The sequence below is a fragment of the Equus przewalskii genome, chromosome 14 (assembly GCF_037783145.1).
Source record: "Equus przewalskii isolate Varuska chromosome 14, EquPr2, whole genome shotgun sequence".
Lineage (NCBI taxonomy): Eukaryota > Metazoa > Chordata > Mammalia > Perissodactyla > Equidae > Equus > Equus przewalskii.
Window position 1 is genome coordinate 44,581,819 of NC_091844.1, and position 15,549 is coordinate 44,597,367.

The window sequence follows — 15,549 nt, forward strand, 5'->3', positions numbered from 1 at the left end:
ATAATACATTCTGGAAAATGCACAAATTATAACTGTAGAGCACAATAATTCTTCACAAAGTCAACACCTTTGTGTAACCAACTCCCAGATGAATAAACAGAACACCCCTGGAATCCTAGAAGCCCCCTTCCAGTCAATATTATGTCCCTCCCAAAGATAGTCGCTATCCTGACTTATCATTCCATAGGTGAGTTTTACCTGATTTTGAATTTTGTGTTAATGAAATCATAATGTGTGTATTTTTGTGTGTTTGGTTCTTTCACTCTGTATTATTTTTGTGAGATTCTTCCATGTCATGTGTAGTTGTAGTTATTCATTCTCATTACTATTTATTATCCCATTGTATAAGTATATCACAATTCTACCTTAAGTTTCCAATGTGGGGCTAATATACATAGTGCTTTCATGAACATTCTTGTACATGTCTTGTACATGCATATATGTGTGCATTTCTCCTGCTTTGTTTTTTAGGTTGATATATACTAGTAGCTATAATTTTCAAGGTCAGCACTGCATTGATACCTGATTTATAATATTATTCTCCTCTGACTACTATAATGAAATAGCTATAATAGCAATTCTGCATTGGGTTAGAAGTAGCCAAAATTAGTCATATTTTTCTAAACGCATGGCTTTTTAAAAATGAATAGGTTTTATTTTTTGAGCAGTTTTAGGTTCACAGGAAGAGCAGAATATTGAGCAGAAGGTACAAAGATTTCCCATATATCCCCTGTCCCCACATATGTACAACCTCCCCAGTTATCAGCATCCCCCACCTGAATTCTACATTTCTTACAACTGATGAACCTACATTGACACATCATCACACAAAGTCCATAGTTTACGTTAGGATTCACTCATGGTGGTGTACATTCTATGGGTTTGGATAAATTTATAATGGCATGTATCCACCATTATAGCATCATAATGGTTTTACTTCCCTAAAAATCCTCTGTGCTCCACCTATTCATCCACCATGGTTTTTTCCATTTTTATATAGGGTACTTCTTTGCCTCCCATGTATGAAGAGAACAAATATTTTTAAAGTGCTCTCTGTGTGCCAGACACTGTGCTAACTATTTTAATATGTATTCTTATTAAGTCTTCACAACAATTTTGTGAAATAGGTATTATTATCCCTATTTCTATAGGTGAAGAAAGGGAGTTCAGAAGGCAAAGTAACCTGCTGAAGATCGCATAGCAGGGGCCATGATGAACTAAGTTTCTCTGACTTCAAATTAGGTGTTCTTCCCACCACACCAATGGAAGAGAAGAAAATGTTTGTTCTAGAGTCTGAAAGATTTAATTGTACTAGTTACATTTCTGTTTTATTATTGTAGTCAAGCATTTATCAAACTTAATTTTCATTACTTTCATTCATTTGGAAAGCTTTAGAAATTTTCTGAAACAGAAATTTAATCTAATGAATAAATTTTCTTTACAGGACTTTTTCTAAATGCTGGATTAATTAAGAAATAACCATTATATACAAACACTTTTTTAACCATAACAGATGAAAATGTTACTTTTTAGTTGCCTTTAATTCTGTTAGGTTGCTAAAACATAAGTTAAGTTAAAAATCAAAGTACAGGTCTCATTGGTTATTTTATTTAATTTTATCCATTTCATGAAAAGCTCATAAATTTCTTCCATTCCTTTTCAGAAAAAACAGCATTTTAACAAAGTTAAACCAGTTATAGCACTACTGAACATATAAAGTTGTCAATTTGCTAGTAGTTATAATTTTTTGTGTTCTTGGATTTTAAAAAATGTTAGATACAAAATAAAAATACTATTATTTATGTAGCTATTTCCTTTTGTTTATTTTTTATTGTCAATTATCTATAGGTACTCTCCATACCTTGGGAATCTGTGTCAATATCTCCTTCCTGTTCTTTTCTTAGACTCCAAACAAAGGATCACCCTCGGGTATCTATAGAGGCCTGGTACAACCATAAATGAGTGAAATGTTTCACAGTTAGGTGGAGGGAGATCTGGGGACTTTTTGAAAGGGACAATAATGGTAAATTCCAGCCAATTTTTTTAATGCAGGATCGTGGACTTAGAATTACCCTATCAGAAGCTAGAAATGTAGGTTTTGATGTGAGTAGTCCTGATTTTCAGAGTACTATGTAGGCCAAACAAAACACATCTACAGACCAAACTTGACCTATAGGCCACCAATTTAAAACCTCTTTCCTAAATTCAGGAGGCCAGATTTAATTTCTTGTTTCCAATAACCTTAAATGAAGCTTTGTGAGTGGATAAAAGAACTAAAGAGCTACCACATTTTCTCATTCATAAAAAGTTGCTGCAGAATGTCCAATTTACTGATGCCCTGGTGATAGAAGGCAGGATTCTTTAACCTAAAACGTAGAGCTATTTTATATATTGTCAGTCCAGAATGGAGGCTATTTTGATTTCCTATGCAGAGGAACTTGAAAAGCAGCACAGGTATAATTTGTGTGTAGAAAGAGGAAAAGATACATGTACCTTAAATAATTTTGACAACAACTTCTCTCGTGCTAAAGAATCAATCTATCAGTATCTTTCTCCAACTGTATTGCCATAAGGATGGTAAAGAAGCAGTATTGCATTTTTTAAAAAGAGGTTACTAAGATATATTTTGAAGATTTTCCTAAATGGATTCTTGTTTCTATTCAGATAGCTCTTTACTGGAAATTCCATGTGGCTGGTGGGGCCGGGGGGCAGGAGAGGGGGCCTGCTATTATCATGCTGTATTATCAAACTGCCTGCAGAAATAATCAGACCAAGTGCTTTCAGTCCTTCATTGACTATAAACTCTACCATCAAGCTTCCATGTGTATTGATGTGTTAAGGCCACTGAGGAGGAACATCCATCCGTCCAAGGAGCAGTCGCATGAGTTATATTCTGTTGTCTTGTTTTCTTAGGTCAGATCATACGATATTATAAATTGGACATGCATAACATAAAGTCCAAGTCACCCTCAAACTCTTTGGTTGTACACAGATCAAGATGGCTAAATACAAACCCCCATCCATTTCCTCCTGAAATTTTCCTTACCATACACACGTTCACACAGTTTGAAAGCACAGAATCAATGTGAGAATGTATGTTTTGAAGGCAGCCTCTACTAATGGGACTGAATTATCAAAGATTTTTGCCAAGTCGCTTAAAGATTTAGGCATTTAAGGGTTAATAGTCATGTGTTTTGAATTGCAGGCCTTGACCAATCCAAAGAGCAAACAGTCTGCATTTAAAGTCGGCTCGCTATTTTTGCCCAGGTCCTCTGGGTGAATGCTTTTATTGATCGGTTCTTGAACATGATGTGCAGAAACAGGTTTGTGCTGATACTGGGATCAATAAGGAGGGTGGGAAAAACATTGGCAGAGAGACTCCAGTGATTAGAGTTGAAACTGAAGCATATGCAGTACAAAGACCTTTCTTTGGTTAAGATTTACTAGCATATAGTACAAATTTAACTCAGTAGATGGCAGTAGAGATGCCAGCAAGACCTCACCTCTGCTTCAGCAAACTGAATTGTTTTTAACGGAGAAGTGAGGCTGGTCCTATTGTTTCTAGTTATATTTTAAAATATAGCACTCTGTTGGCAAGCTTGGGTAATATGAGGACCATTTTTTTTACTGTGGTGAAATACACATAACAAAATTTACTATCTTAAAACCATTTTTAAGTGTCCAGTTCAGTAGTATTAAACACATTCATAATGTGCTACCGTTATCCCATCCATTCCCATAACTCTTTTCATCTTGTAAAACTGAAACTCTATCTGCATTAAACAATAACATTCTCCCCTCCCCCCAGCCCCTGGCAACCACCATTCTACCTTCTGTCTGTATGATTTTGACTAAGTACCTCATATAAATGAAATCATACAGTATTTGTCTTTTTGTGACTGGCTTATTTTACTTGGCATAAAAATTAAAAATAGAATTACCATACGATCCACCAATTCCACTTTTGAGTATATACACAAAAATGTTGAAAGCACAGTCTTGAAGAGGTATTTGTACACCCATGATCATAGCAGTATTATTCACAATAGCTAAAATGTGGAAGCACCCCAGGTGTCCATTGACCAATGAATATATAAGCAAGATGTGGTGTATATATATCCACAGTAGAATATTATTCAGCCTTAAAAAAGGAAGGAAATTCTGACATATGCTACAATATGGGTGAACCTTGAGAACATTATGCTAAATGAAATAAGCCAGTCACAAAAAGACAAATACTGTATGATTCCATTTATATGAGGTATTTAGACTAGTCAAAATCATAAAGACAGAAAGTGTAATGGTGGTTGCTAGGGGCTGGGGGGAGGGGAGAATGGAGAGTTATTGTTTAGTGGATACAGAGTTCCAGTTTTACCTGATGAAAGAGTTACGGAGACGGATGGCGGTAATGGTTGCATATTATGAATGTATTTAATACCATTGAACTGGACACTTAAAGTGGTTAAGATGGTAAATTTTGTTGTGTGTATTTTACTAAGACAAAATTTTAAAACTCTGCTCCTTTAACAGCTCTGTTCCTATCCCTTTTGGTTGTTGATGTCACAAAATTACATCTTTAAACACTGTGTGCCCCAAACCATAAACTAATAATTCTTTTAAATGCATTATCCTGGGCCAGCCCCAGTGGCCTAGTGGTTAAGTTCAGTGTATTCCACTTCAGTGGCCCAGGTTCAGTTCCTGGGTGTGGATATACACCACTTGTCTGTCAGTGGCCATGCTGTGATGGTGGCCCATATACAAAAAGAGGAAGATTGGCAGCAGATGTTAGCTCAGGGCAAATCTTCCTCAGCAAATAAGTTAATTAATTAATTTAATTTAATGTTGGAAAAAAATGCATTAGTCTCAAATTACATAGAAAACAAAATTTAGAATTACAAATGAAAGTTACAATAATACTAGATTTTAAGCTAATAATTTAAGAAAATGTATTAACCCCTTAAATCATGAAAGTGGAGTTACAAACCATTGTTACAATAGTATTATCTTTTATAATTTCCTATGTGTTTCTTCATATGGCTTCAAGTTACTGTCTAGTGTCCTTTCATTTCACCCTCCCTCGAGCATTTCTTTCGGGGGGGTCTAGTGCTAACAAATTCCTCAACTTTTGTTTATCTTGGAATGTCTTAATTTCTCCCTCACTCTTTTTTGTTTTTTATTTTTTGCTTGAGGAAGATTGTCCCTGACCTAACATCTGTGCCAGTCTCCCTCTATTTTGTTTGTAGGATGATGCCACAGCCTGGCTTGACGAGTGGTGTGTAGGTCCACGCCTGGGATCAGAACCCGCGAACCCAGGGCTGCTGAAGTGGAGTACGCAAACTTAACCACTATGCCACCTGGATGCCACATTCTTCAAGGACAGTTTTGCCAGATTTAGGATTCTTGGTTGACAGGTTTTTTTTCTTTTTTCAGTTTGAATAGTACTGCCTTCTGTCTTCCAAAGTTTCTGTTGAGAAATCTGCTGATAATCTCATTAAAGATCCCTTGTATATAATGAGTGGCTTTTCTCTTGCTGCTTTCAAGATTCTCTTTGTCTTTTGAAAGTTTAACTTTGGTGTGGGTCTCTTTAAGTTCATCTTTCTTGGAGTTCATTGAGCTTCCTGGATGTTTATTTCATGTCTGTCATCAAATTTGGGAAGTTTTCAGTTACTATTTCAAATATTCTCTCTGCTCCATTCTTTCTCTCTTTTTCTGAGACTCCCACAATGTATATATTGGTCTACTTAGTGGTATCCCACAGGCCCCTTAGACTCTGTTCACTTTTCTTCAATTTTTTTCTTTCTTTTCCTCAGACATGTTAATTTCCATGGTCCAATCTTCAAGTTTGCTGATTCTTTCTTCTGCTGCTAAAATCTGCCTTTGAATCCCTCTAGCAAGTTTTTCATTTCAGTTATTGTACTTTTCAGCTCCAGAATTTCTTTTTGCTTTCTTTTAAGGTTTTCTATCTCTTTATTGTTATTTCCATTTTGTTCAGACATCATTTTCTTGTCTTTCTCTACATTTTCTTTTAGGTCTTTGAACATCTTTAAGATGGTTGTTTTAAAGTCTTTGTCTAGTAGATCTGCTATAAGTTCTTTTTCAGGAACAGTTTCTGTTGATTTGGTTTTTTTCCTTTGAATGGTCCGTAGTTTCCTAGTTCTTTATATGCCTGTGATTTTTTGTTGAAAATTGGATATTTGAATCTAATAATGTGGTTACTCTGGAAATCAGATTCTTTCCCTTCCCCAGGGTTTGCTGTTTTTGTTTTCTCTATTGTTTTTCTCCTTTTTTGATTGTTGTAGGCTGTCTCTGTGCCAGGGGTCTGCCTGAGGTATAAACATACGGTCTTCTCAAGGTCTTTTCTGAGCCTGTGCCTTTCCCTGGATATACACAATGACTTTCTAATTTCCCCTATATATGGAGTTGCTTTTGAATGTCCTACTATTTTATGTCGGGCTTCCAAAATGAGAAAAAGAGAAAAATGAAGGGAAGAAAAAAGAGAGTACTGGCCCTTTAAATCCCCTGGAAGTCGCTTCAGCTGGAAGGCGGAAGGCCTTGTAACAATGCAGGGAGGTGCGACAATGGCCAACTGCCAACTGCATCTTTGTTGGAATCTCTGAGATCAGAAGGAGCAATCTGAGCAGAGCACAGATGCCCTATATTTGGAAGATAGGGTCCTCTTTGCCCACCTTGGCTCCTGCAAGCTGCTCCAGGAAGAGGTGCACAGCTGCCTGCCATGGAACTGAGGGTGGGGGATGGGTGGCTGCTGCTGCACTCAGAGCTGAAATTCACTGGTATTAACTGCAGTTTCCTGTCCAAGCCTTCCCCTGGAAGTTGCAAGCCTTCTGTAGACTCCGGAGTCCCGAGATGGTTATGTCAGACGGATTCTACCAGTACAATTGTTGTCTAGGTGGCAAGATGGATTCCTGGTGCTTCCTTCTCCTCCATCTTCCCAGAATCCTCCTTGAGAACCACTCTTGGGGGATTTGTATTCTTAGGAAGATGGCATTTTAAAGAAAAAAGTTATTCAACACTAAAATGTTTTAAAATCCCAGCACTTTTTCTTTTTTTGAGCTTTTCAGTTGAAGTAGGGATGAGGGTAGGGTGAGTTGGGTGAGTTGGGGCCTGGGCATGAGGGCTTTGTTTTCTAGACATAAGATTTCTTTTCAAGACATTTCAAAGGCCGTATTGTAGAAGGATCCTGCCCGCTATGCAGCAATCCCACACTATTATATGCTTGACCAGGCCCTCGGGGCTTGGCTGACTTTTCTGTCTGTGCTACTCCAGGTGGAAGCACAAGCTGGCTGCAAAGTTATTCTTATACCATAATGTTAGCTTCAAAAAATTTTGGCATGCCCAATCTATTCTTCAGAAAGATAAGAAATGTATGCACAAAAACATCCAAGGCTAATCAGTTCACTGCCAGATTTGGGGGAGTCTGTTTTCTCAGAATTATTGAGATGGCTTCAAAACCAACTGAAGTGGGTACCTGGTTATTCTGCTTACACAGTGTTCAATTCTTGATTCAAAGTGGGGAGATGAGATTATTACAGAGTTGAAAGCAAGAGGCTTCTCTTTGTGCCTCTGAACACAACCTTGGCCTAGGAAGTAATTCTGAGAATTCCTTGTTATTTTATGGCTCGGCCTGCCTGCTCACAGATTGCTACATAACACACAGCTTTTGAAGGGAGCCCGTGAGTCAAAGTCAAGCTTGCTTTCACCTCACAATTGGGGTTCCACTTGTGGTCTTTGTTCCTCAGCTCTGCCTCCATCATAAACAAGACAGAGAGCTTGTTGGTCAAACAGCTTATAATTTCTCCAGGCCAGTTGAGTGTTGAAGGGAGGAGAAACAATGCCTGAAGCTTCCTGAAGAGGTGAATACATTTAGAAGGACACAAAATTATTTGCAAGTCAGGGTTTCTCAATCTCAGCATTGTCAACATTTTGTACCAGATCATTCTTTGTTGTGTGAGGCTGTGCTGTGCACTGCGGAATGTTTAGCAGCTCTCTGGCCTCTATCCACTAGATGCCAGTAGTGCTCCCCACTCCCCACCCCAACTAGACATGACTAGCAGGAATGTCTCCAGGCCTTGCCAAATGGTTGGAAACCACTGGTGTAAGTGTTCCTAATGAGTATAAAAACTCTCCCAATCCACAGTTAAACGTAATAATTACAGGGAGCTTCTTCTGCAAACAGGATCAAAGATAGCAAAATAAGTGAACATACCTCATTTCTTTCTTTCTCCTACATAAATCGTTATTTACCATGCAAATGCAGAAAGTATCCTGAGGTAGGCGCAGGGAAATAAATAAAATAGGGCTTATTTCACTTTTGATGCATAACTCAGAAATCGAAATATCTGAAGGATTCTTGGCAAGAAAGATGTAACTACTGCGCTCAGATTTCTCTCCTAAGCAGAAGCACATAAGCTCCAACATGAACTCCCTGCCTCTGGCCAAGTTCTGCAGAATCCTCCCCTCCCGCTCAGCTCTCGGGAGGCACGGTGGCTTCTCTGTTCCTAGGAACCATGCAGCCTCAGGTTTAAACTTTCTTCCTCCCACCTCTTGAGCCCTTCCTCCTTCTTCAGTTAGCTCTGTTAGGATGAGAATGCCTGCTTTGAAGAGTGGAAACCAAGAAAAGTGCCCCTGCTGGCTTGCGGTTGGTGACTTGTTATTGTACTGGAGTACCATTTGCTACACAAGTTGATAAAATTGACTGTCATAGATGAGAAATTGGTATAGCCATTAAATTGACCAATACCCAAACCAAGATTTGAAAGAGGAACTTTCGTGGCCTTTACAGAAAGCCACAGCAATGATGATAGGATTGAAAGCATGACCTTTCTCTGAAAACTGGTAGAAATGGGATCATTTACCTTGAAGAAAAGATTGAAGATGAATCATAAAGAGTCATTAAGAAGAAGCTTATAAGCTTTTCTACCTCTGCCTAAGATAACAAAAAGACATTAATACAGGGTGTGAGGAATTTAAATTATTGCAGGGGAACATTTCTGATAGTTAAGGGTTATCAATTTTACAAGAGGTATCAGCACCGAGGGTCATTTTAGAATCCTCTCTAAAAGTCTTTTAGAATTGCCTGAACTGTTTCTGACTGGCTAGCTCAGGTCCTGAAAGGGAAGGAATGGCCTTTCAGTCTTACTGCTCTGGAATTTGGAAAGCTCAATAAACATGTTGTGGTTGGCAGTGAGGTGACAAGCTGTCACCTAGGCAGAGCCTTAACTTCATTCTCTAAATCAGGACTTGGGCACTGTTCTTTCACAGGTGTGAGTTACTTGACCAGACTCAATGGATAAAGATTTTCTCCCTGCCTTCAGTGGGGCTCTGTGTATTTACTTAGATAAGCAGTGCTCCGATTTGGGTTTGCCCAAAAGCCAGCTCTGAAATGGAGATTTGTCTGCACACAGTTCATTAGGGAGGGCTCTTGGTATCAACACTCTGGAGGGGAGGGGAAGAAAGCAGGATTGGGCAGACAGAGAAGTTAAGCTCTGAAACAATCCCTACAGAGCGCTCAGCTGACCACATGGAAAACTCTGAAGCTCGGATGGCCCCTCTGAGGTGTCCCCAGTTGGGGCAAGAGGGCTGGGCCTTTATACTCCTGTGAATGAGTCACTGGATGGGGGCTGCCACCCCAAGAAGGCATGACCTTGGGTGGGGCAGCTTCCTTAGCCTGGACACTCCCCAAAGAGGGCTGACAGCTGAGGGTCTTCCAGTAGCATTTCTATCATGTAGGGGAATAAACCTTCATGCAGGAAAGGAGACCGGGGGGCACATCATTGGGTTCACCATGAGCAGCCTTCCCTATCTTCTACTTGCGTCTGAGACTTGCCCTTACCCTTTACTTATTTATACAAGAAGCATTTCCCTCCTCTAAGGACATATTTCCTGTACCCTCATTCCCACCCAACTCTTGCCACCCTAGTACACAGAGTAAATGCAGAGTCACAGATTCTGTTTGTTCTGAAATGTATTCTTTCCTCTCTCCCTCCCTCCTTCTCCCCCTTCCTCACTTCCCTCCATCAACTCTCATCAGGCAGATTCACCTGCTTCCAATTTGAGCCTCGTGACAGCCAGCCTAGGCAGCAAGCTAAGTGTCAGCTGATTCCTTCCTCTTTGGAGTTTTTCCATTATTTCCTTAGTGGCCACATATTCCCCTCTCTGCCCTCTGCCAATACCTTGTGCATGAATGCCCAGGGCAGCAGTGCAGCAGACAGAATGCTGGAATGGAGCCTGGGTTAGTTCAGCCAATAACTTGTGGAACTTTGGTCACAGCCTGTTTTCTCGATTAGCTCTCTAAAGGAGGAGAGGCTGTTGGACTGAGCGATCTCCAACATCTCTTCTAACTCCAACATTCAATAACCTTTTTTTTTCGGTGAGGAAGATTTGCCCTGAGCTAACACCTGTGCCAATCTTCCTCCATTTTGTATGTGGGATGCTGCCACAGCATGGCTTGATGAGCTGTGTGTAGGTCCAGGCCCAGGATCCAAACCCGTGAACCCCAGGCTGCTGAAGAGGAGCATGAGAACTTAACCACTAGGCCACTGGGCCCGCCCCTCAATGACTTTTTGATTTGATGGATTTTCACAAAAGGAAATGGGAACAAAAAGGGATGCCAGATTCCCTATTTAGGTTCGCTTCCTATCTCACCCACATAGAATATTTGAGCTTCCTTTCCCAAATAAATGCAATATGAGGTATTATGCATAGTCTGAAGTGTTTAGGGGAGTGAAGGTTTAGAATCTCCAGAACATTTTGGGAACCAGTCTGAGATGAAACCAGAGGTCTTAGCAGGCCATCTTGCTGCTGCACTTGGCCTCTGTGAGGCTCTCCTGTGAGGTGAGTGAAGGTGAATCAGGACTTGTTCTGAGCTGCATTTAAAATGCTCCCGGGAGTCGACTGCAGCGAGAGAGGTTTCCCGCTGGTTTCACTCTCCTGGCTTCGCTCCTGCTTTTCTTAATCCAAATGGATTTAGCTGTCACTGTTGGTGTTTTCTGTAGCAGTTGTCTTTTGTTTGCTTTTTGCATGAGACTGGGCCAGGGTAAGGTTGGCCCTTGAAAGGAACTCGGGCTCAGGGAGACCAGGTAGACCTCTCTCAAACTGTCCATTCTTTTCCAGCCTGGTTGTCTCATTCAGTAAGACAGACCTTGATAAATGAGTTGCATAGAGTAAATATAGCAAAGATGGTGGAAGCTCGAGAGAAAAGGCTAGTGGAAAAGTGAACTGGCTGTTCAGAGAGCAGAGCTGAGCTTATTTGCATAGTAACTCGGGTGTGGTTACTTATTGATGAAGCACACGCAGTTCCTCTGAGGTGTGGAGAGTCGGCTGGCTGTGAACATGATCCCTGCGGTAGAAGGCTCATGGTCAGGAGGCAGAGCCCGGGGGTCCCCCCCGCCCCAGGTGCTCCTGTTAACTCCCTGAGCTTTTTGTTGTCTTCCCTTCTTGCTAGACTGGGAGGTCCTGGAGGGCAGGGACGGTGTGTGGTTACATGTTTCCCTGTGCCCAGCGTCTCCCCTGGCACATGGCAGGCCTTCAATAAATAAATGTGTAATGAATGGCACTTGGCAATGAAGCTTGCAGCCACCTGGAATTTGGAGGGAGGTAAATATAAAAGAGGAGGAGAGGTCTCGGAGCTCCCAAACTAGACATTCACCCTGAAGTGAGAGGAGGAAGAAGTGTTAGAGACTGAGGGACAAAAGGAGCACCTCTTGAAGAAAGGGTCAGCTGTGCGCCTCTTGCAGGAGAAAGTCCTGAACAAACTTGACCTTCTTGCAGGTACTTGATTTGACTTCTCCAGAGCAAGGGAAAAAAACCACATAACACCCCCTCCACCCAAAAAATGCCTACCCCAAACAGCAATTCCACTAAACTCTTTATGGTGCCCTAGTTACACAGCAGAAAGAACAAAGAAGTGATTTAAGCATCTTGAAATTGAAGTAGCTATTGCCAAACCAAAGGATCAGCAGAATCATTAGATTCCAGAAAATGTAGAACCTCTGAGGCCTCTGTATTCTTCCATCCTGATGTCAGATTGCTGGCAGCCCACGCTGAGCTGCTTTGTAAGAATGTGCAGCTAGGCCACTGCCTCTAGAAAGAAGGGAGGAAGGAGGGGCAAGATCGCCTTGCTTGAAATTTGGAAGCTCTGCACTGAAGACAAAACCAGTATTGGACACTAGTGTCTCTGCTCCCAGTGATGAATGAGGACAAGGCTGACCGTTTCAGCTGGTTAGACACAGATGTGCACATCTGAGTTTGTCAGTCAGGGGCCTGACAGGAAAACAGAATTTATCCCAGGTGATTCGAATAAAAAGGCTTTAATAAAGGGATTAACAGAGATGCGGGCAGGGTTAAGGGAACAAATACGGAATGCTGAGGTACCAAGAGACTTGCATCAGTGACAGCCATTACCTCCCTAGGGCTAAAGGACAAAAGGAAGAAGGAAATCTTGGTGCCTGAACCAGTGAACACTGGAGCTGGGGAGGAAGCCTCTAGAGATGGGGCACCAAAGCAGGCAGGGTGAGGAGAAGAAATCCCCACCCAGTTTTCCTTCTGGGTACTTCCCTTTGGCTAAACCAGAAGACAGCCAGCAGGGGTGCCCAGGGTGGTGCCTTCCTCAGCGGTCAGCCTCCTCGGGCTGAGAACACATGGAGGTGAGTCAAGTGGAGAATAACCGGTACACTGACAACTAACCTGATTACCATATACCACATGTATTTTAAACATTTCACATGGCTTCTTATGTTATCTCATTTAATTCTTGACATCGCTGTAAAGCAGACTGAGCCAGGGGGTCTTCAGAATACCACAGGCTGGTGGGCATAGCGCACGCTCACGCCTGATGGCATGTTCAGGCTGATGAGCTGAGAAGAGGGGAAGTGTGCTGAAACCCATCTGCCTTTGTAGTTTCCCCACGTTTGTGCTTTTTATCCTGAGTTTCCCAATAATAGGAAGGTTGTCTTCTGCTTAACAGACGGCCCCGTGGGGAGAGAATCCTATGGGATCCTGTGGGTGTGACAGCATTCTGTGGAAAGAAGAGCAGTCCGGTTCCCTGGTGCCATCATTGAGGAAGGGATGCAGAAAGGCCAGCAGCCAGATGGTCCTGAGGAGGGGGTCTGGCTGGGGGTGAGGGGCTCTAGGGCTATGCTCTGTGTTTCCAGGAGGTACGAATCTCCTGTCACTTGTTCAGCTTCCCTGCCTGAGCGGGTGGAGTAGGGAGTGGTTCTCCATGGCTCCTGTGCAAGCTTGAGTGAGTGACCCTCTAGCAACTCAGGCCGCAGGCAGCAGACACTGACATTGGGTCTACTTTATTGTAAGGTAATCCAGGTGAAAGCAGCCATTTGATCTGAAGGGCAAGGTCTTATCACCAAATAAATATTTCATCATTCAAGGCCCGAGTGAGCTGAGGCATGGACAGGGCTTCTGTGCATGCCTGAGCCCCCTGCCCCCTCTCAAATATCCAGCAGCTCCTGCCCAGGAAAGGAGGAAGAGGTCCTGTGGCTGAGCCGTTAGAAGAGGTGGGAGAGGAGTTCCCCTCCCATGACCTTGACCAACGTGCTGAGTCACTCGACTAAGCCACCTCTCTGTGTCTTAGTTTTCTCAGCAGCAAAATGGAAATGATTTCCCAGCAGCTCTAGGGCCCTTTCTTGTTGCAAAGATTAGATGTGCTAATGCATGAAAGCATTTTGGAAGGCAAAAAATGACATACCAATTATTAGTACCTACCATGTCTTTTCATAAAATGTCCCTCAAGAGGCCTAAACCACAGTTGAGCTGCTTTTATTCATTCATTTACTCATTTAACAGATATTTATTGAGCACCTGCCATGTGCCAAGGGCTTATTTCCTGCCTTATGGATTGTCAGGGTTCTTTGTATATTCTTTTCCACTCACCAGTCCTGCCCTTTAGAGGTTTTATTTTAACCTCTGACCTCTAGGGTTGACAGCATAAAAGGAAGTCGAATGCTTGTGGGTGTTGATGAGGAACATACTGGCTGAAATGAGATTTCAAGGTCCCTGCTCATTACCTCTAGTCATTGACGGTCTGCCTTTTTGCCTAAGGAGCTTCAGGCTGGGTCTGAGTAGGGAGCTGAGGGCCCCTGCAGGGTGCCATGGCAACCACACAGGGATGCCACCAGAGAGTTCATGTCAGGTTGCGCCTGGAAGCTCATCAGCTGTGGGCTCAGCAGAAAAGAATCCTTTCCCATTGTGTGAGGTGCAGAAAAGGAGAGGCAGGTGTGGTGGATGCAGGGCACTATCAACAGGGCTGCATTCATCAGAGGGGATTGTTCACTTTCAGTGGAACCTCTGCTTGCTGGGAGCTTGGGAGGCCAGGCCCCAGCATGAAGAAAGACACAAATACCGGACTTGGGTTATTAAATACTGGGACACCCTCTCAAGACATTAGTCTCAGAGCAGGAAGCATAGGAATAGAGGGGCCCCCACGTGGTGGGGCAGCTCAAGATTCACTGCTTTTTCTGAAGGGGAACCCTCCTGAGCTGGTCCCAGATAGATCACATACTGCCCCCATATCCCAGACCCTTGGCCTCTGGGTGTGTAATATTTTGTTGTTTCTTTCTTAATAAATCAACCCTCCTGCAACCTTCATTTCCTACTAGGATAGGGTACCCAGTAAGTGCCTGGATTATCTGATAAAACCAGCCCTGGCCAGAAGAAAATTGTCTAAAACTATCAATAAATAAGCACAAAATAGTGTCCTTGCTGAAACAGAAAAGGGAAAGAAATGTGGTACAGTGTTGGGAGCTTGGTGTCGTACTTTCAAAATATGCTCCAACTCAAGGATCCCAGGGAGCGGGTGCTGGGAGGGGAGCAGATGGAAGCAAAGCCCTTGCATTGGGCCACCCTACCTGGAGAATGAGCAGAGTCTCAAATACTTGGTGGTAGGCTTTTTCTGCTGGGAATTTGTGCTTCTGCATCTCTCTCCTTTTACCCTGCTTTCTTGTCATTCCTAAACCAACATCTTTAAACAAATCTAGCCTCCTTATATGCCTCATCAACCTGCAGGCAGGCACAAAGACTGAGCAGGTGTGTCCAGTGGTGCAGGTGGACCATTGTTGGATGATGAGAGTGATGATGATGACACGATAGTCTCCTCCTCCTTGTCACTATCATTAGTTAATAGAGGCGCAAATGATGATGACACGGTTGACAGCCCTTCAGGAGATTTATCTTATTTTAGCTTCTCTTTGCAGAGGTGCTTTAGGACTTTATGAAAACCTCTCCCTGAGCTCTAGAGACTTGACTTTGATTGCTTCTCAGACCCAGGATACTATTTTGGTTTATAAAGCTGCTTGTTTGTGCCACAGGGGGTGGTGGCTGCCAGATTCTCAGAGGAGAGGACACAGTTGTTGTCTGTTTTCATAGATGCTGTGTTGGCTGCCCATTCAATATTGATTTTTAGATTGCTCCCTGTAATCACACTGCATTATGCTGCACTGGGCCAGGGCCTGTGTGGAGATTTTTAACTCGAAATGTCTTGGTTCATTCTCTGGAAGCTGCTGACACTCTCTCCTTTGGCTG

The 15,549-nt window shown here is 42.4% G+C and overlaps 1 long non-coding RNA gene across 1 annotated transcript; it reads left to right on the forward strand.

Moving 5' to 3' along the window:
• Window positions 1-6,591: 6,591 nt before the first annotated feature.
• LOC139075628 (uncharacterized) lies at window positions 6,592-7,036 on the forward strand. The gene is made up of 2 exons (XR_011526234.1): window positions 6,592-6,716; window positions 6,805-7,036. It is a non-coding gene; the product is annotated as an uncharacterized lncRNA (long non-coding RNA).
• Window positions 7,037-15,549: the final 8,513 nt, after the last annotated feature.